The sequence below is a fragment of the Argiope bruennichi genome, chromosome 9, assembly GCF_947563725.1.
Source record: "Argiope bruennichi chromosome 9, qqArgBrue1.1, whole genome shotgun sequence".
NCBI classification, from domain to species: Eukaryota; Metazoa; Arthropoda; class Arachnida; order Araneae; family Araneidae; genus Argiope; species Argiope bruennichi.
This window is the reverse complement of record NC_079159.1, coordinates 65,929,048-65,952,459: the sequence shown is the minus strand read 5'-3', so window position 1 is coordinate 65,952,459 and position 23,412 is coordinate 65,929,048. Positions and strand designations below refer to the sequence as shown.

At 31.1% G+C, this 23,412-nt stretch overlaps 1 long non-coding RNA gene across 1 annotated transcript in view; it reads right to left on the bottom strand.

Moving 5' to 3' along the window:
* The window catches only part of LOC129983787 (uncharacterized), a 30,067-nt gene extending 7,319 nt beyond the window's left edge, over positions 1 to 22,748 (bottom strand). Inside the window, exon 1 of the long non-coding RNA XR_008785451.1 lies at positions 22,666 to 22,748. This is a non-coding gene — a long non-coding RNA (uncharacterized LOC129983787). The remainder of the gene's footprint in view (positions 1 to 22,665) is intronic.
* Positions 22,749 to 23,412: the final 664 nt, after the last annotated feature.

The following is a 23,412-nucleotide window of genomic DNA, read 5'->3' as shown; positions in this document are numbered from 1 at the left end:
AAAAGTTAAATCCCGAAGTTATTGAAGCATGACATTAATTCTTACTTTTATTTCTATGAATTATTTTTTTTTCTTATTTTCAAAAAAAAAAAAAAAAAATCATAGAACTAAAGAGAGAAATTATTAAATCCAGTAACTGCTGTGGTCTGGAAGTTTAAACTTCCATATAGGTTTGAAGATGATATTTATTCTACACAATTTCTGTACAATAAATATCAAAATTCTGTACAATAACATAAATATAAAATTATTAACCAAACAAAATGAAATTGAAACATAATTTTACAAAGAATCAGGAAATTATTTGTATTGTTGTAATCTTTAGTTTAAAGAATTTCATTTGCCTTCATTTTAAAGAAGCGCAATTTGCCATCATTAATTTATTTGCAGGAAAAATGAAGCCACGCAGTAAAAAAATGTTTCCTGGTTATGGGAAACGATATTTCAGAAAACAATTCAGAGGCGCTTCAAACATAAATCTAATAAATGTGGCTTGATTTCCTTGATAAAGCATACCCAAATTGACAGGGATATCTTCCGATATCAAACCCTTCGATTTCTTTTTCTGAGGATATTTGAAGAATTGAGTTTATGTAACAGAAGTTCGCACCACCGGAGAATTAAGAAATAGAATTACTACAGAGATAGCTACTGTGATTCCGCAAGTGTGGAAATACTTGATATTTGTCTAACAAGTAATTATGATTACGTTAAAATTTTTTAACATAACATTTTTTGGAATGTTAAATAAAATCATGTAAGTCTTTTTTCCCTATCTCTTATTCTGTATTATTTATAGCACATTTTTAACAGTTAAGTAATTTATGAACACAGCAGAATCTTTATAATTTTATTTGCATTTTAAATTCATTTTCGAAAATTGGGGCATAAAGCGTTAATTATTTATTTAAAAACGACATGAATTAAAACATTTTCTTATGATGAAATGACATCATTAACTTAAATTATGTCGTTAAGACATTATTCATAAGTTATGACCCCAAAATTATCAAACCTCAGAAGACTCAATTAATAAATAAGTTGTGTTTTTTTGTATGGTTATGGCAAGATTTTTGCGTATATTGTATCGGTATATCACAAACTGACTACTCCGACCCGCCGGAAAGCACACGAAAAAACTTGAATGACCGGACCGCCGCAACAGCAACACTGGTGGGAATTGTGGTTGAGCCCTAAAGGCTATCACCGGCCACGGTTCAATCCTTCCCTAAGGAAGTACGTCTTGTCATCGATGGGAGGAGCCAGACCCCTACCTTTTCGTGTACAAACAGGGGTGGAGAAAATCATTCACCATGCCGGCCATTGCTCATCCTCAATTAGGAGATGGCCCCTGTGGGACTTATTGGTATATAAATGCACAAAGTATTCTCGAAGAACAAGTTAGTAATTTTAATAATCGCCAGTTCGGTGTCCGAATTCCTCAAACTCCTCCACGCACAGACAATTAAAAGTCAGAAATCGGGATGAAAACACCAAATATTCTTTGTCGGCAGAGGTTAACAGCACTTCTATTTTAACACTTTTTTTTTTTATTAACTCGCCTTTTTTGTTTGTCTGCTAGTATGTCTGTTTGCCATAAATTTTGCAATCGGTTTTCAATTAACTTCCAGATGAGTTAGCGTAGAATTGGAAGATAAGGCAATATTAACTAGATTTATTGTCTGTTCAGAATTAATTTTGTCATCGTGTAACTCATTGCGGAATTAGGTTAAAATTGATTGCAGAATTTCATATATGCAAGCATAAAAAGCAGTAAATGATTATTTAAATACTTTTTTTAATATTCCAAGTCTATAAAACGGATTAAAAACATAAAATAATTTATCCTAGCCCAATACAGATTCGTTTTCCTTATACATATTCAAAACCCCACACAATTTGTCTTGAAAATTTATTCCCCTTACCGATTGTCATAAGAGAAATTATTTTATACTCTTATTTTTTGTTTTGTAAACTTTATATACTAAAAAAATATTTAAATAATTACTTTAAATTATAAGAAATCCAGTGAGACTGTTTATAGATGCTTTCGCACTTTTGCCTATATCGCTTTCAGTAAATATTACTTGAGTTTTGACTATTAATAGAAAAGGAATATTCACTTCTAAATTCTAAAATTCACAGAATTTGAATCGCTTTCGTTTCAGATTCGTGAGAAGCTGGCTTTTCGGGATTTATTGTCATAAAAGCAAAATATCAAGAAAAAACAGTATGAGAAAAGAAAAGGAGGTAGTCTATTCACCGATCAACACGCTCATTTATACACTAATTATTAATTATATATTTAAAATAGTAATAAAAAAAACTAAACACCCAGTCAAATTCCCAGTTATATTATTCCCAGTTCCCAGCTATTCAAAACATTTTTTTTTGGTTAAAAAATTAATAAGTCATGCATTCTAGGTTTGGTTTGGTTATATTAACGTCCCGTTTGAAGCAACACTAGGGCTATTTTGGGACGGACCTCGTAATTTTGAACCCCGGTCAGATGACGAGGACGACACCTGAGCTGGCACCCCCCTCTCCACACCACACCACACCAGCATGCATTCTAGGATTTAGCATGAGAATTCAAGACTAATAAGACAAATTCGTATTATTTTAATTAATGTGCCATAATTTAAAATAAAGAATAACTGAAAAATTCACTATCTACTTATTTGTTTTGGATTCTTCTTTGTTCATACATTTCTCAAAACAACAAATGATATGATTTATTTGATAAAATATGTTCGTTGCTTCAAATACTGTTTGCATAAGCATCATTTTCTCCGCAATCAGCAACTTTCCTCTAGAAAATGAATAGTTACACAGTCTTATTTAGGTTATACTATTATCTTATTAATCATTAAGTAACATCAAACCGATTATTTCTTCCTTTATTTTCATTTTAATTATCATGTCGCAAATTCGATACCCATTAACGTAAGGGTGTATAACTTTTATACTATTATCTTAACTACCAACTACTTGTAACTAATTAGCACTTCTGGTAACAAAGTAATTTATTTGTTACAAAAGTAACGATGTTGTCTTGAGTCGACTTATGAGTGTTGATAAATTACATATTGATTGACGGGGAGGGTTTTCTGAAACGCCTAGAAAATTGCAGGAAGTCTTTGAATCGAAATTTTGATAGTTCAAACCAGAGAAATATAAATGAATTAAGTTTGACCAGCTGGAATCATATTTTAGACAGCTTTAAATTCGAAGATAGTCTGCAATACATCAAATATCTAATTCGAATTGTATCACTTTAATTTTGTGTTATAATGTTTAAGCCAAATTAAGCAGATACGAAAAAAAAAAAAAAAAAAAAAAAACCGCATAAATTGTACAATTTTAAAAAACAATTATTGTTTTGGTGGAAAAAATTGTTTACAGGCAGCTTTTGGTGGCCAGTTGGTCCATCAAAAATAGTGGTTTTGATGAATTCTATTATGCATTATTGATTTTTATGCATTATTTGATTTTGCATTATTCTCATAACAAAGAAGAGCATTACGAGAATAATGCATAATAGTGCATAATCGCGCATCAAATTTTAATTGATATTAAATCCGTGTTATTTTAATAACACACTTATTCTGTTTATTGTGCATATGAAATTTCTTAATGGAGTCCAGTCCCGTGATGTCACACTGCCATTAAAACGTAGCTATTTTGGAAATCTGTTTTCTAATTGCCTGACATTTTTCTCGGCACATTTCATTCACTTTCTTATTTCTTATATAAGTTTTCCAGAAAATAAGCAAACTCATTCTTTCTTAGCTTTCAAGAACGAAGGAAAATCACAAGATTGAAAATTCGACGAATCCAAGGAAACGATTTGAATTTCATTGAAACTATGAAAACTATTGTTGAAAACAATTTTAAAAAAATTATTGAAATCCAGAAAATTTTGTAAGCAATTTAATTTGAGTCATAAAAATATATTTTGTAAATTTTGAAAAAATATTTTTTTGCTATTCTATTTTTGAATGTTATTGCAGAAAGTGAGAAAAATCTTAATTTTTAATTAATTAAAATTACAAGTTACAACAAGTTGTACATTCGCATTATCCAAAGTATATTTGTGCTAAATTTAGTAGTTTTTGGTCAAATGATTAGGCCTTCGTAGCATCAGTCTCATACATCTTCCATTATTATTAATAGAGATTAAAAAATAAAACTTTAAAACATAATATTCATATCGTCATCAAATATTGATTATCAAGGGATTATTAGATACATTGTATAATAAACACGTTCGCATAGAAAGCAATTATTAAATTGACTGACTATTTTTATGCATGAGTAAAGTTACAATTGCTATAACCAGCAAGACTGATCTCTCCCTATTCCACTAATAATAATGGGTTACTTTCAATAAATACATTGTAACATTTATTGTATACATTGTAACATTTATTGTATACATTGTAACAGGGGATAAATGACATCTAAGATTAGAAAACATTCATTGAAGATTACCATGTCATACTAAAAGTTATAATTAGTTGAAACACTTAACCAATAAATGATTTCTTAATCTAAAGGGAAATGGTATTTATAAGGAAATCTTCAGTTTTCTAAAGAAATTTTGGCTTAATTTAAATACTTATCACATGTTATCCATTGTAGAAAATCAATAAATTTAATCCTCATCCTAGAGCATAATTTAATAAAGGTATAAGTAAAGTTATTAAAAGCTAATTATTACGAAAATACTCTAAAATCATCAAGACGAATACTTTCGAATTTTAATTAAAATAGAATATAAGACCTTTTAAGTAGTTAATAGTATTCAAATATCTATGTCTATGAAATACTGATAAAATAATGAAATAATAAATATATTTATGTTAAATGTTTAATTGATATTTCTAAGAACTTGCTTTATTAAACTATATATTTTAAATATTGATTCATATTGTTTGAAGATACTTACAATGTATTTATATTTAATCATTATTAATTAAATTATGTAAGTTTGAAATTATTGCTTATCACTGCTATTGTACATAATATATATAATATAAAGTATTTTATGAATCTATTACAAATATTAATAAAATATTTAATGCTCTAATGAAATTATCAATTCATTTAGATTTAGATTTAATTTATGAACTCAATTCCTAATATTAAAGTAAAATTTTAAAAATTTCTAAATTTGATACAGTTGATAATAAACTGCAAGTGTTAAATGAATATTTAAATGATATTAAAATTTGATTATTAAACATGGATAATAAACATCTCCGAAATTGCTTGCTTTTTAATTTATACGAAATTATGAAAAAAATTATTTTTTAAAAAATAGATTCTTTCAAAAAATTTATAAAAAACAATTATTTTTAAAAAATTACTTTTCAAATATGTCTTCGAAATTTATCTTTTAGCTGAAAAGACTCGTGTTTTTTTTTCTATAATTCAGAATTATTGTTATAATTAATATTACATAACAATAAAAAATATTGTTTTATAAAATATTAACTAATAATTATATGGGCCAAATTTCTTGATTATTCTGAAATTTATTACAATTCTCAAATTATATAAGTAACAAGTCTCAAATTATATAAGTAACGAATTTATTTTATATTATTATGAAAATCATTATTCATTTCCTTCAATCCTTCATCTGCTTATTATATATCCTACTGCTTTTTTACATATTTTAACAGTTCAAGAAATTTTGTGAAGTTACTACTCACAAGGCAGATTATTGTATTTACAATATTTTTACGAAATCGTCCAGTAAGTTTAAAATGAAAGAAATTCGAAAAGCTAGCTAACAGGAACTGAAGCTTTATCCCTTAAAAAAGAACGAATCAAAAGCAACAAATCACAGCCGAAATGTACACATGGAACAGTATTGTAGACATTAAAAGCGCGAACATATGCAAATCTTTATGCATAACTATGACTCCCACTTTGCAATCAAAATTCAAAAGAATGAATGCATTTGGTTGAAATTGCTTTAATCTCTCACATCCATATAGATTTTCAGATAGAGCATGGAATTTTCTAGCATAGCCAATGGATCTCGGTTCTTAATCAAGATATAATCATAACTTTTTATTTTTTTACAGAACTTTCATTTTTGTCACCAAAATTATCAAATGGTCGCCAAGGCCGGGAATCACTGACCGGGCATGCATTCAGCACCCATCAAAATATCTATAATTCTCTTTTCATTATTATGGGAGAAATATTACAGCTTTGTAATAATTAGTTGATGATGATGATGTCGTGTCCGCGTGACCACGGAAAGGGGGCGCGATAGCTTCTGAGGGTGAAGACCCCTGAGCACCCGAGGGCAGAAGTCTGACTTCTAGCTCATATGAAGATGACACACACACATTCGTTTGCACAACCCCTTTTTAGAGGAGGGCACATTCACACACCTCACAGATAGAACACAGATGAAGAACAACCATACCCGAACCGGGATTCGAACCCGGGACGCCCAGATCACGGGGAAGATGCGCCATCCCTATGCCAGGACGCCGGCAATAATTAGTTGACAGTAACTTGTAAGAAAATGGGCCAAATCCTGCTTATTTGATAAATTTAAAAGGCATGCACTATTTTAAATCTTGAATCTATTGTCAATGCTGCTTGTATTAGAAAAATAAAAATCTTTTATTTTTCGAAATAATTGTTTATTTTTTCCCACATGTTTTCTCATATTTTAATTCCAGTTCCAATTTTAGAGGCGTAATATCTTTTATATGTTTATTAATAAATATCTGCAATGGGACTTCCAAATACAATAAATCATCATTTTCATAGAACACAATTTGTTGGAAAGATTTGTTTGTTCTATTCGTTGACGCATTCTCCTATCAACCATCATTAGAAATGATATTACTGGCAAATGCATCGAAAAATTTTCCAAAACATCACAAAATATTAAATATTCAATTCTCCTGATTAAATTTTTTAATTTGTATTTCATCGTGAATTCAGTCACCATTACGAATAATAATGATGGACTAATTTTATGACTGTAAGTACAATAAATTCATCAGAGCATCATATGCACGTGCACGCAATGATTCTAGATTGTGTTAGAAATTTGTCTTATAAAATATAAAACATTCGCACCTAACACTAATTACCAAAATGTATAACGAAAACTTCTAGTTTTTTGATACAATATCTGTTTTCATCATTTCCATTCCAAATTATTTTATTAAATAAAATCTATTTAATTAATTCTCAATAGTCCAAACATGACATGCGATAGAAAAAGATAAGTCCTTTGTTTTTATCAGGTTTATGTTTGGGTTAGGATGCTCTGAACTACTTTAATAAATAACACAAATTATAAGACTTTAAAAAGAAACTTTTCTGTCTTAAATTTTTAATTTCTTATAAAAAAGATAGCTAAATATGTAAAATGTGATTAAATAGTTATAAAAATCTTAAATGCCGTTGATTTATACTCACCTATGTACTAAAATAGGCAACGAGAATTTGCTTTTTGAAACCATTGCGCATTTTGCGTAAGGAATAAAAGTATGTCACAGATAATCAACAAATTAGATGACTTTTTCAATCATGTAATTGTAACTTTACATGAAATGATTCTTAGTGACAATGATTTTAGAAATAATTCCATCGATTTGTTTCAGGAATTATATAGTTTTCATATTATTTTATTTTGATAGATTCAATTAAGAACGAAAAACTTTATGTAGATCATTGATGGTACGATTTTTCAAGAATAGTTAGTGCCAAATAATTTGCGCATTTTCCTTGAACATAGCAATTGGTTTTAGATTTCAAAATACATTACCTTACATTCTGTCGAAATTTGATTTCATATTATCAATTTTTTCGTCTCATTTCTAAAACATTTCCGCACATCAAGGATTCCTAGAAGTAATTAAGTTGTCTAGTAATTTATGCGTTTCCTTCAACATTGCTGTTGTTTCAGGTCTATTGCAAATACACTATAATTACAATAAGATTAATTTTGCAACACTTAAACTCGGTATATTTGCAAAACGCAATTCCTGTATCAACGATTCCTTGTAATAGTTAATGCCTAGTCGTTTATGCACTTTTCTTCAGTATTGCAATTCACACACTCTGAATTCACCTAGGCAATAATATTACCTAGGCAATAAAAGTAATTCTATTATTTTTGAATATAGCTTCATTCTGGTTTAATTCTATTTATATTCCGTTTGGAATTTCAGCTTGGTGCTTTCAATTTATAGCATATTTGGGATTTTTAAAAATAATCAGTGTATCAAAGCATTTCCCTTCATCATTGTATCAATGCAACTTTAAATTAGATTGTGTATGTGTCATTTAAAATATACTGTCATGACATTAAAAGTAATTCTGCCATGCATGGACTTCGTGTTTTCAATTTTTAATATTATTTATAAAATATATCGCATTTCTTTGAAGAACAATCCATATTTGGAGATATCTTGTCCAGTATTGAACCCATGTCATTGAGTAGTTCCATACCCTTCGTTTAAAACAGCGGTTCCCAACGATGGTCAACGGATATCATTGAGCATGGGGAGGACCAGCACATAAGGTTCCAATAAATAGGGGTTTAGTTTAGTTTAGCTTAGTTTAGTTATATTAACGTCCCGTTTTAAAGCAATACTAGGGCTATTTTGGTACGGACCTCGAAATTTTAAACCGCGGTCAGATGACGAGGACGACACCAGAATTGGCACCCCCCCTCTCTCCACATCACACCACACCATGAGAACCTGTAAGATTATCTATATACTCTCAATTTTATGTATTTTAAGCACTGCCCCTGTTCTGGGCAATAATTGTAGAATTTTGCCAATTTTAAATAAATTTGATCCGAGGGTTGGGCTGGCCCGTGGCTTCTTGGCGTGCTGGGCTGGATTTCATCCCCGTTCCTCCCACCAAAGGTTTAACACCCAACTCGGGTAAACCGGGAGGTACGTGGGTATCAACCACACCACAACCACATTAGAAGATGACAAGCTACTTTTCACAATCCTTAAAAGTTTTTAAAATTCCTTTAATATTTTTTCTAGAATATGAAGCATGCTAATTTTCATAGCCTATTTTTAGTGTTAATAAAATGAACTTGCTTTACACTAAATAGCGGGAAAAGTACAGGTTTGAGTGTTTTTGTGGGTAAATACTCTATAAATGTGCCTCAAAATGCACTTTTTAGCATCCTAATTTTCAAAACATTTCAGGTGGTGAATACCCCGGATTGCTCTCCGTCCCCTCCCAGGAATGTTCGATTTTTCAAATCTGACCCCTTCAAATACATTATACAATTTCTGGCTTAATGATCCGCGTAGTTTTACTGCTTGAGAATCACTGGCTTAAACAGCTCTGCCTCTTTCTACGGATCTAGGATCACAAGGGCTTAGGATACTATCTTTCTACGGATCTAGGATCACAAGGGCTTAGGATACTATCTTTCTACGGATCTAGGATCACAAGGGCTTAGGATACTATCTTTCTACGGATCTAGGATCACAAGGGCTTAGGATACTATCTTTCTACGGATCTAGGATCACAAGGGCTTAGGATACTATCTATACATGCAGAGGGATATCAGCTATAATTGGAATTCTTGTGTAACTTAAGGATTTTTTCCCTTTAATCTCATCCAGTCGGTGCTAAATATCTTCTCATTCCTTTGTAAATGTTCTTTTTCTCTGATTACAAAAGTATGGAGAATAGCATGCGCAATCGCATAGAAATGGTATATAACTCTTAGAATTCAGCTTATATTTCCTTTAAATAAAATCAGAAATTTGGTAAATCTGTTCTTTAATGTAACGTGATTAATGTTTTGGATTTTAAAAAAAGGAAACTCGGGATATTTAATAAAATTTCCCAAGTTTTACTTCTAAGTGAATAGTTCTTAATAAATATATTTAAATAATATAATAAATAGTTCTTAATAAATATTCTTAATAGATATATTTAGTTTTTCAAAAGTTATATAATCTTAATTCGTAGTTTTTTCCTACTCCTATAAATAAACCAATTATTTTGGATAGTATTAAGGACACTCCGAATCGTTGTTTGGTCTAAAGCAAAACATCCAAAATTTGAATTAAATTCGCTGATTTTACTGCATTTTATTTATTAATGAATAATTTATATTTTAAATAGTATGTTATTTTATTATATAAAAGTTTTTAATTAGTCTTTAGATCTTGTCAATATGCCGTAAGTCAGTATCCCGAATTTACAGAGCATTCCGAAAGCACATTGAGTTAATCACCTTTTTTTTAATTTAAATTTTCATGCCTTTATTCGTGGTAAGACGATTAGGTATTAAAATTATTAATTTCGTCATGTCAACAAGCTTTCAAAATTACATCTTACAAATAATTTTTTTAAAGAATTATATTTTTGCAATAAGTACAGAACATTCTGCTTCAATGGCTACATTTAATAGCCATCCACGTTATTCGTTAGCTAAATAGCAAAATTATTGATGGATGATATTAGCGAAATCGCTCTTCTTGTTGAGGCTGGGAGTTTTAGTTTTGCCAAACATTTATTAAAGCAGTATTTCTTGAGATTGGAGAGTGATGAAGAGAAAATCCTTTGATGTATTTAGCGATCATGATGATTCCGATGAAATGAAACGATTCGAAATCGGTTGAATGATTGTGGGTGGGGAACTCTCATTTTTCTTTCTCCTCCCATTGAAAATGTAAATAGTGAAGAGGTTTGCCTCCCCCCCCCCTTGTTGAAAATGGTGGTGGTGAAGGGCCGAAGAACATTGATGACATATCTAACTGCCATTCGGTTTTACAAGAAATAAAATTTTCGAAATCGGTTCCATGGTTGTGGGTGGTCAATTTTATTGCGATATTTACAAATACAGAATGTGCGACAAAGCAGTATTTTTGAAACTTCATTTAAAAATAGAGGATGGTGGGGGACAGACAATCGTTGATGACGCATTTAGGGATCATGAGCTTTCATATTAAATAAAAAATGTAAAACCTAAACCCATGGTTTGGAATTGTTGGATTTTTCAATTTCCCAATTACTTTAAATGTATAGATTAAGTATCAATATTTTAATTGCAAGTTTCTACAGCAATAGAAATGTCCGGAAATGAAGAAGAATTGGTCTAAGAACTCCGTCAATCCATAGCATAACAGCGATTTTTTTAAAGAAGTTTTTATTTTTTAATATTCCATTATGCTAATTTCAGCAGTAAAAAGAGTACGATGAGATGGATTTATCGATATTATTTTTTCCGAATAATCAACTCTACTATATGGTTTCTTTTACCAATATACATTTTTCTTTTTTTGCAGTGAAACCAAAAAAAATCTTTAATATAATTTTTTAATATTTTGACAAATAAGCGTCTATATTTATCAAAATAATATTTACATTTGTAACCAGAGCTTTCCTGAGGGAAGGTTAACGGTACTGTAAACGTTTTTGTAAACATGGCATTTACTGTACCGGTGTCCCATAACATTATTTCCGCTTAGGAATCAGGAATGGTTAAATAGTAACAGATGCACGATAAAGAAACAACTGTGTATAATGGATTTCGTAACTGCAATTTCGAGTGCGAAAAATCTATTATGTGAAATTCAATACGCTCGATAACAATTTTAATTCTTTTCATGGCAGACTGCCAATACTGAAATAAATAGAGGAATTCGATTTTTTCCCTGTAATTATACCAAAATGGAGATAAAAATACTATTTCTCAAACATATGCATATTAGGCAATAGAATCTGCATGCGAAATTTAAAAATATGAAAAAAAAAAAAAATCAATTTTATTGCTTTAAACTATTCTTTTGGTGATCCAAGATAAGCCGATCAGTTTTGCTGCCGGATATCGGACCAAATAAAAGGAGGGGACAAAAAATTGTAAAATAGACTTCTCATTTAAATTGAAGGCTATAAATCTGAGTCAAAAAGTTTAAATAAGAATGTTACAGGTATTCAAAAAATCCATACAATGGACTTTTGAAAACTAAAATGGTGGCTTAGGTGCCAGCAGTTCACGTCATATAATTTGGATTCAAAATTAAATGTCCCACCAAAGGCGGTTCGTCCATTAGGGCTGCATAATTGCAATCACCTCTAACATTATTTCAAATCCTGCCTTTTCGTTTTATAATTTTATTATCTTGTCGCACTGAAAGCGCGATGAATAAAGAAAATGTTAAAAGAAAGAACAATAAAAATTAAGAGAAGGGACGAAGAAATTGAATCAGCATGTAGAAAATACGCACCCTGGAGCTGCACGGTAATGTGCCATCTACAGCATGAAAATTCGATCACTGAATATCGTTAAGTGTCCAATCAGAAAATAAAAACGTCGTTTTTCTCCCATTAAATTGAGAAAGAGCGAGCTTTCTTGGCGAAACTTTACACAGCCAATATTTGGTCCTTTGCTACCTTTTCCCTCGCATAAAATGCTGGATTCGTTCTTTTGATTTTTCTTTTTTCACTAGCTATTTCCTGGTTTCAACTCTGCTTTAATGCTTAGAATTGTATCTTATTCAGATTTTTTTAAATTTCTCGTATATGAAATATAGAAAGAGAAGATACTATTAAAAAAAATTCGAATTCAAAATTATCTCCATGTTCCATATATTATACCATAGATATACCTATGTATATCAAATTTTACAATCCTTTTATTTCTTAAAAAATATTTAATTCACAACTGGGAAAATATTTTTATCGACTCATTTTCTGTTCCTTCAGCACATCAGTCGGCTTTAGATAATAGCTTAATTCAATAATTTGTAAATTCGTCACGATATTGATATAATGATAGAAATGTAGAAAAAGGAAAATGAATAAAAGAAGAAAAATGAATGAGTAAAAAGAAAAATGAATTTGAATGAGATGACATATATACATATTGACGAGATGCCGTATCTCTAACATTATACCATAGATATGCATACAATATTTTACGATCCTTGTATTTCTTAGAAATTATTTAATTCGCAACTAGACTAATAACATTTTATCGACTCATTCGTAGTTCATTCAGCGGATCGGGCCTAGATTACTGATTAATCTATCCAAAAAATTCGTTACTAAATGGATGCATTTAAAAGGAGTTTTTCATAGTCGGATTCTTCTTTATTACAAAACCTTTTTCTTATAAATGTCCTTCACTTAAATCGAAAGGAAAAACTTTCAAATCGGTGAACTCAGTTTGAGGAGTGTTGGAGCAATTGCTCGCAAATACTAATTTCTCCAATTGGTGTAAAAATGAAGGATTATCAACGTGGAAAAAAGATAAAACTGTACAATTTCTTTTATTTTCGTATATACTAAGTGTACAAAGAGAAAATATTGTAATAATCAAAAATTTCGAATAAAATGTAGCTAGATTTCCACGTTTCAAACTTCCTTGATTCCGACAAAAAAAACAAAAAAAAAAAACGCATGCTTGGAATTATGCTTGTTTTTCTCTCTATCAACATGATAAATCAAAAACACTTATGAGCTAGATAGATGAAATTTTGTTTATGATCTTCACAGCAAGTATTTTTTTTTGCCTATTCCTTTGTTCTTTATTGCAAGTTTATATACAAAATTCCAAAGGTAATTTACTTTTTATGTACCTGTCTATGTACAAGGGTAGACGAAGGCTACATAGACTAAGAACTAGATAGATAAAATTTGATATACATTTTTAACATCTAAAGTGTCAATCCATATCAAATTTTGAAACTAATCCGTCAATTTTTAGAATCGCATGGGCGATTCTACAAATTGACGAGACGACGATAAAACGCGATAGCTGAAAAACCCAGTGGCTTAGATAAATGAAATTTAGAAGGGCATCATGCTATAAAATTGCAAGTTTAATTCAAATTTTGGTTTTAATCAGTCAGCGAAAGGCATACAAAATGCTATTTTATTGACTGATTTACCTTCTGAATGTTTTGTGTTTTGCAGTATGGTAAAAGCCTATCGGGTGAATATGTATTATGGGGACCTTTCATTTATTGATTGAAACCAAAAGTTGACGTAGAACTTTAAGTAAAATAAATAAAAAAAAAACGATTCTCAATTTTGATTCCATAATTAGTCTACGTCAATACGTCATAATAGATCATTACTATACGCTAATACATAATACGTCATAATAATAGATCATTACTATACGCTAATACGTAATACGTCTTAATATATAATCACTATACGCGCTAATACATAATAATACGTCATAATAGATAATTACTATACGTTAATGCATAGGTGTTATACGTCATTTACATTCAAGCAAATAATTGGATCTAAAACGTTCAACCATTTTAGTTATTTCGGTTTAAAATTTAACACACATCCACACTTGAAATTCTAAAACTATGAAATATATTTTATATACCTTGATCTTTCAGTATCACAATTAGCCTGTTCAGTTGTATTCAATCAGACAGGTAAATTTTCTTTCCTTCATTATAGCTTACATAAGATTTCTGCATCACTTGATCACGCGCAAATCACATCTCTGTGGAGCATGCGCATTCATGAGCGAGAAGTGAGAAAAGAGAAACCGAAACAGAGATTCAGTACAACCAGATGATTACGAAATACATTTACGTTTCGTACAACGACTAGGAAATGTCGGATCAAGAATTATTCATGTATAAATATGTGTATTTATGCACATAATTAAAAGTTTAAAAAGTAACTGATCAGATGCTTTTACTTTGTATCGTGGAATTTCTTTGATAGAGTTAACCATGCAATGGATTTTGTTCAAACAAGGAAAAAGAATCTATAAATTTGGAGTAAAGACTAAATACCAAATTTTATTCGTATAGTTTCAAACAGCTTTTGAATTATCACATTCATTGACAAACAGACAAATATAATTACAGAAATGTGTCCTGGGAGGTCTGAAATGCGGCGATTCGTCAAAATATCAAATTAAACATTTTAACGTTTGCCGTACTTAATTGTAGTACACATCGCATACAAGAAAGCAAAAAAACACATGCAATTTCCTTAATTTTAAGAATTAAAGTTAAATTATTACAATGATTAAGAATAGAGTTAAGGTTAGTAGGAGACAATTTTATTATTTTTTATGTAGTATTTTATTTGTACGCTATTGCAATATTATATATGTAAAGACATTATTGAAGCAGAGTTGTGGCCGAAGAGTTTGTTTATGTTTGTTTGTTTAGTTATATTAACGTCCCGTTGTAAAGCAACACTAGGGCTATTTAGCGACAGACCTCGTCATTTTGAACCTCTGTCAGATGACGAGGACGACACCTGAGCTGGCACCCCCTCTTCACACCACACCACACCAGCGGGAGGACGTTTGGCCTGACGGATATAGCGTGCAACAGACTCCCTTACACGACTGTTCTTCGGCGGAATCGGGTCTCGAACCTGTAACCTAACGGCTCACGAGCCAAGACCTTACCACCAGGCCACCGCCGCCCTCGTGGCCGAAGAGAGAGAAGATACTTTGAATTTTTAACTTTATTTTATTTCATCAAGTGAGTCTTGATTAATGCACAAGAGACATGACAAGGCAGCGCGATACAAGAGCAGATTAGTGTAAGAGAGGGAGCATACTTTTCCCAGTGCTTATATACAATGACATTCTGATAGAGATTTCTTACACATGTCGACTACAGGCAAGGGAATCATAGGGATCTTTTAGAAGAATTTGTTTAGATCGGCAATTTTGTATCCCTTCATTCGGAGCTTGGAAACTCCTGACGAAAGAATTTTTACAAAGTTTCTGTTGAATGAATTAACTAGAAAAAGTGGAATGGGATCAGGAAATAATATTTTAGAATAAAGTTATTATGGACTAAATTAAGATAAAACTTCGGAAATTAATTAGAATTGAAATTAGAGCTTAAAATATCATCACACACACACACACACACACACACACACACACACACACACATACACACACACACACACACACACACACACACACGTAAAGATTTCGAATCCTGTCGGCTAAATAATATGTAACATAATTTTGGTTTCAGTAGAATGCAGGTTCGAAGCAGTGAAGAGACTTGGTATTTTTAATTTCGTTTTATTCTATTCCGAGTGGCAGGCATGATTATATACAAGAAGGCGCAGTGCGGCGCAAAAGCAGAAGTAAGAAAAAAGCGAGAAAGGGCCGAACAAATGATCACTTGCTTTATATAACATAGGATTTCCGGCCAGGTGCCGAGGAAATGACCTTTGACATCTTTTCAAGGGTACCGAAGTATCACTTTAATTTGAAACGTAGTTCTGATGGCGCATTATTTTTACAAAGGGATTAATTAAACCGAAAGTGGAATTGGATCACGAAATAAGAGAATATTTTAGAATGAAGTTACGATGGGCTAAATTAAGATAAAATCTTGGAAATTAATTTGGATTAAATTACGACCTTAAATTATTATATATATATATATATATATATATATTATATATATTATATATATATATATATATTATATATATATTATATATATATTATATATATATATATATATATATATATATATTGCAATTATATGCGAGTTACTGAGCGACCACTGCGTTCGTCCCAAAATATCGCATGTGTAGATTCAAAGTGTGGCATTGAACTAAATTAAAAGCTAAAAAGTGTGCTTTATATCTATTGAAAAATACATTTTTTTATAGGAAAATAAAAGACTAGAGAAAATATTTGCTTCATTTGCTGAGAAAAGGAATAAAAAGGAGATTCCAGTTGAAAAATCTGGGCACACTAAATATGAAACGAAAGTGGAGAAGAAATGGAATCAAATACAACTTTGCTGGCACGTGTGGTGGATTACTGAGAGCCACCATGAAAATAACTTGCGTGACATTTTTTCCATTCATTTCAAATTCTACGAAATGAAGCAATTGAGAGTTCAAAAATAGAAGCTCAATAAATAATAGATTGAAAAACTATATCACAGAATTATTGCTTGTATGAATTGCGCTGATTTGGGAAAGAAAAGAGAAAGGAGTTATATGAGAATAGTTTTGTAAAATGATCGTTGTGTGCTTTCTTTCTTTCTTTCATGAAGCTCCAGTTTTTCTAAGTAACGAATGGATATATTTTTTTTAAAACTTCGGTTGAATTTTTATTGAATAAGATGTTTGAGTGCTATTCACTTTATTTTCTTTTATTCGATTATTTATTTGTATCGCAATCACAAAAAAAAATCTAACTGAAGATTTTAACAAATTTCTATGTTTCTGATCTCTCTAAACACGACAAACTCATTTTTGGAACTATGTTCGTTTATCTATCTGTAAAGATGATAGCTCAAAATGCTTTGAGCTAGATGTATGAAATTAGGTACATGAATTTTTGCATGAAATTTGTAGATTTTTTAAAAATTTTGAACGAAATCCGCTAAGAGAATGTGTCTGTCCAGATGTCAGAGTTTAAGTGAGCTAAACATAACATGGTCTTTACTCTAAATTTATACATTTCTTCCAAAATTTGAATGAAATCCCTTAAAAGAAATTTTGTCTGTCTGAGTATAATTTAATGTGATAATTATGATTCATAAAAAACAAGATATAAAAATTTATCAGTTTTAGCACCTAAATTGTAGATTCTATAAAATTTTGTAATTTGGTAACATTACACACACATGTAACTCTGTGCATTTGCATACTATAAATGCAACAACTAAAAGTCTTGGTGACTGAGACAAGTGAATTTGATTTTATCACTAAAATTGTATTGCTAAATCAAAATTTGGTTTCATTCGGTTTTCGGTTTTGGTTTCATTTCAATAAAAAGACATACAAAATGCCTATTCGGTTCTCTTAATTGTACTAAGAAGCACGAAACATTTATGTCTGTACGCGGCGTGACTTAAAAGTCCACAATTAACAAGTGAGTTTAGGTTTAGTTTAGTTATATTAACGTCTCGTTGTAAAACACACTAGGGCTATTTTGGGACGGACCTCGTCATTTTGAACCGCGGTCAGATGACGAGGACGACACCTGAGCTGGCATCCACCTTACCACTCCACACCACACCAGCGGGAGGACGTTTAGCATAACGGATTTAACGTGCAACAGACCCCCATACAAGACAGTTCTTCGGTGGAATCGGGTCTCGAACCTGAAACCCTACCAGCAAGCCACCGCGGCCCATTAACAAGCGAGAGAAAGGAATAACGTTTTAATTAGATTATGAGAAAGTTTCGGGAAGATCACACCTGCTGATTTTTATTAGAAGTCATTCATTAAAACCAGAGGATTTGTTTAGTTATATTAATGTTCCATTTTAAAGCAACACTGGGGCTATTAGGGGACGGATCTCGTGATTTTTATCCACAGTCAGACGACGAGGGACGAGACAGCTGAGCGGGCATCCATTCTCCAAACTTCCACACCTCACCAGGGGGAGGACATTTGGCTCAGACGGATTGAATGTTCACTAGATCCGCTTACAAGACGGTTTTTGGGTGGAATGGTGTATCGAACCTGAAGCTCTCCGGTTCCTTATATCTCGAGTTTGGAACCCTTGAGTTCCGAAGAAGAGCCCTTACCACCAGCCCACCAGAGGGAATGTTCGCCCCAAAACTTCCTCGCAAACTTCCTAATGAAAACGTTTCCTTATTCCAACCAAATATAAAAATTGTGTAGAACAAAGGCTCTCATCCATATTTTCTGTGTCCCCCAGATAAGCATTTTGTGTTTCGCAGTTAGTAAAGAAAAGTGAATATATATTATGTACACCTGTTTTTTTTTTACCGTTTGAAACCAGAAAGCGACACAGAATTATAATTTCATTGAAAAGATAACGTAATAAATTTCATTTACCTAAAGTCATTGTTTTCCAGCTATCGCGATTTCGGAGTAACGAAGGATTTGGCCGACAGATTGTCAATTCGCATACGGATTAAGCTCAAAATTTAATACACATCGAGAATTTAAACGATGAAATTTGTATATTTCATAATTATCATGTTCAATTGTGTTGAGAAAAACAGGCTTTATTTCAATGGAATTTGTTTATATTTTGAAAGAAATTTATAAATTTGGTTTAAAGACTATCTACCAAATTAATTCGCGTTACTCAATGTGTTTTTGAATCATAATTTTCACAGACGAAATGAAAATTTCAAAAGTGTATTTTCCAGACTCAGCGAGATCTGAAATGTGGAGACATTGGGATTTTTGATAAGTGCAGTATTTGTACATTTCATATACAAGAAAGCAAGAAATTTTGTCTGCAATTTTCTTATACAATCCAGGTTATGACAATAAAAACTTTTTTGGCTCTCAAACTATAGTTTCCCCCCCTTTTTAAATAATATTTAATTTATAAAGGGTGTCCCAAAATTAACGCAAGGTTTGAATTTGTCACCATTCGTGCACTAAAGTGTTGGTAGCCTTATTAAAAACATTTGACAGCTGATAGTTTAGGGTTATTAAAAATAAAGCATTGTACTATAGAACGAATTTTCATTGTTGAACAAAATTTTTTACAAATAATGAAAAATTGGCGACCACAGTTCGAAAATTGGAGAATTTGCCCCTTTGATCGTGTGATTTAACATCACTGGATTTCTTATGGGGTAATTTGAAGCCAAAGATCTATGGCAACAAACCCACAAGCACGCGTGCATTCCAGGAGGAAATTTACCACTGCATCAAAGTAATCCAGAAACATTTATGAAAAATTTCGACAAAAGAATGCGTTTGCTAGTAAAGCCGTAGAGAGATTCTGCCCTATGTGCTATTCCATACACAATCCTATCTTGTGTACTTTATTATTCAATAAGAATATAACCGAAAGAAAATTTATTTAATTTAAATTTTGCGTTAACATGTTGGTTATATCATGTAATGTTAAATTTTTAATAACCCTGAACTATCAGCTGTCAAATGGTTTTTTTAATAGGGTTACCAACATTTTACTGCATGAATGGGGGCAGATTCAAATCTTGCATTCATTTTCGGACACCCTTATTATATTGAAAAAAATATATATACATCTTGCACTTCGATTTATTAAGTCGTCACTATGTTAATCCCAACATGTTGCAAGTGGGGATTCAAAGTGAAGCGTTAAATTAAAAGCTAAAAACGTGTTTCATATGGTTCCAAAAATTGAAACTTCTTCTCTTCTTTTGGTCCTTTCAGAATAAAAAGACTAAAGCAAATATTTATTTCGTTTGACGAGGAAAGGAGCGAAAAAGGGGATTCAGTTGGGAAAATCAGGACAAGCTAAATCTAAGGAGTATAAGACGCAAATGAAGAAGAAATCGAATCAAGTACGTTTGTCAACATGTGCGGTCGACTGGGAGTCGCCAAGAAATGAATTTCTATGGCATTTTTTCCTACTGAATTCGAATAGAAGCAGATGAATTCTAAAGTGGAAACTCGGCGTATAATTGACTCAAAAAATATTTGTCACAAAGATATAAGCAAATTACACTGATCTAAAAAAAGAGAGAAAGGAGTTATGCAAGATATTTTCGGGAAATAGTATTTATTCGGTTGATTTTTTTTTACATAGATTCAATATTTTTATCAAAGGTTTTTCCCCTTCAAATTTTGATTGGATTTTCAGTAAATAAAATACCTTAATGCTCCTTATTTGGCTTTCTTCAATACAAAGTATACAAAGAGAATGCGGTATTTGTCAAAAGATTTAAAATCGGGAATTTAAGAAGCTTCACCGTTTCAGACTAACGAAATTTTTTGCATTATATCCGTCTATATAGGAATATGTTGTCTGTGTATGAATATGAATTCGAAACTGCTTTGGGCTGGGAAAATGAAATTTGAATCATAGACTTCAGACCAAACTTGCGGATTTCTATTAAATTTTGAACGAAGTCTTTTCTGGAGAAATCTGTCTGGCTGGCTGTTCGATTACAAGCGAATTCCATAGTTATAAAATGTAAAGAACTAGGCAGACAAAATTTGGTACACAAATTATGCGTCTGAAATGTAGATTTATCAATGTCTGAACCCGATCTGCCAAAATGTTGACAATCTATCGGACTGTGCTTTTGTATGCTATACACTTACGAAAATACTATAATTAAAAGCATTGTCAAATAAATGAAATTTGATATCTGTAACTATAATTGTAATTGTATGTCAAGTTTTGGTTTCAACCGATTGAACAAAAAGGCTTCCAAAATATATATTCGATTTTCGGGTTTTTGTATATTAACCGAATGTAAGGGATTAATCATCAAAAAATTTGCGAAAACTCGTATGGCAGATTCACAGTCTATCGGCCTGTGAATCTACCACGTATACATATTAACGTTAATATGCATTAACGCTTTCGTATACATATAACGTTAATATGCAATGACGCTTTCGTATACATATAACGTTAGTATGCAATAACGCTTTCGTATACATATAACGTTAATATGCAATAACGCTTTCGTATACATATAACGTTAATATGCAATAACGCTTTCGTATACATATAACGTTAATATGCAATAACGCTTTCGTATACATATAACGTTAATATGCAATAACGCTTTCGTATACATATAACGTTAATATGCAATAACGCTTTCGTATACATATAACGTTAATATGCAATAACGCCCTGCCAAATAAATGAAGTTTAATATGTCAAAGTATAACTATAATTGTAATTCCGTGTCAAATTTTGGTTTCAATTATTCGAAAAAAAAAAAAGGCTTCCAAAATCCATATTTGATTTTTGAGTACCCGAATATTAACCGATTGATAGCGATTAATCGTCAAAAAATAATTAAAGTTCGCAGGGAAGATTCAGTAAAGATACTAGATTCACGGCAAAGATCAATATTTAGCAATTATTTTTCGCCAGCGCCGATCAAGACATTCTCAAATTCGCTCAAATGTCCACAATTTTATGCGAGGGAAAGGTATAAAACATTTATTAGAAAGTACACGATAAAGCTTTGGGGTGACTATAACTGTTGGCTTAAAAATAATATGGCGAAAGAAGATAGTTTGACCAGCTACCTACTTTCTCGATAAATCTATTTTACTGAGTTTCATCTAATTAGCCCTTCACTGTATTGAATTCTTATTATCTTATTAGATAATACCTTCTATTTCGGAAATGCGTTGACTTACTCATTGAGTAAAGAATCCATTGAATATTTGATATGTTTACGGATTACATCTTAATTTGTTCATTGCATTATAGCGTTTCCGAACGATTTGACAATTTATAGGTTTGAGATAATTCGATGCCCGGTATGGACCTATGGCCATGGAAATTAAGCGAATAAGCAAAATATATATAAAAAGACAATGATATAAAAATGCAGCCTTGTTATTTTTTTATGTTAATAACTTTTTAATTTCTATCTGAAATAATCCAAATGCAAATAAGGTTTCCAAAAAAAAAAAAAAAAGCTTTTGTAACTGTTGTCGAAAATTCAAACTATCAAAAATGTTTAAACCATTATCTAAAAACACAATAATATATGATAGAATAAGTATTAAAGAACAGTTCTTGAATTTTGAAGAAATACTGGCAGTCAAGTATTATATTATGGATTTCTTTATAGTTACATTTATAAAGTCACTTCTAATGCATATAAACACCGACTTTAAAAAATCAATGAAACATTATTAAAAAAACATTATAAAATCCTATCAGTCATTACAGAAGAAGAGAATAAACTTACCAAATCAAAATAAGAACGAGCGATCTGGAAGACAAGCAATCGCTTATTTCCTCATGCACAGTTATTGGTTTAATTCAACTTGGCCAGCTACCGTAGAACATTCTAAGATTTCTATTCAAAATCATTGAGTGTTTTTTTCTTTGGGGGGGGGGTTTAAATTAAAGGTGTGTTTACAGTCAGCCAGTTAGAAACCATCCAGTGAGACCACGCATGTGTAGAAATTGTACTGTAGCAAGTATTTGTACTGTCGAGACAAGAACTTGTTATTGTTCCCTTTAGGGATTGCAATACCGGACCAAAATTTCAATACCGGTATTCGGTATTTTTTAAATCTTAATACCGGGATACCGGTTTTAATACCGGTATTAGAAAGTTTGGAAAAAGAAAGAAAACACAGGTGTTTCTTTTTTTTATTTGCCAGTTTTGTTAGAGAGTGTAAATATCACAAAAAATAATTTGCAACTCATAAATTATAACAGTATATAATCACAAAAAAGTAAAGAAACATCTTATTTATTTATTGTTGGTAATGTTAGCAATGCGCGATATACTTTTTCCAAGTATTTACCTCTAAATCCCTCATCTTCAAATAAATCGATTTCTCGCCGGATGGTTTTGAATACAGCTGATTTTTGTATTGTATTTTGGTTCGTTGAAATTTTTTTATTTATCTCTAATTCTAATTTTTGTTCAAGAGACAATTCCTTTTCACTATCGACAGTAGTGACATCATAATCTTCGATAATT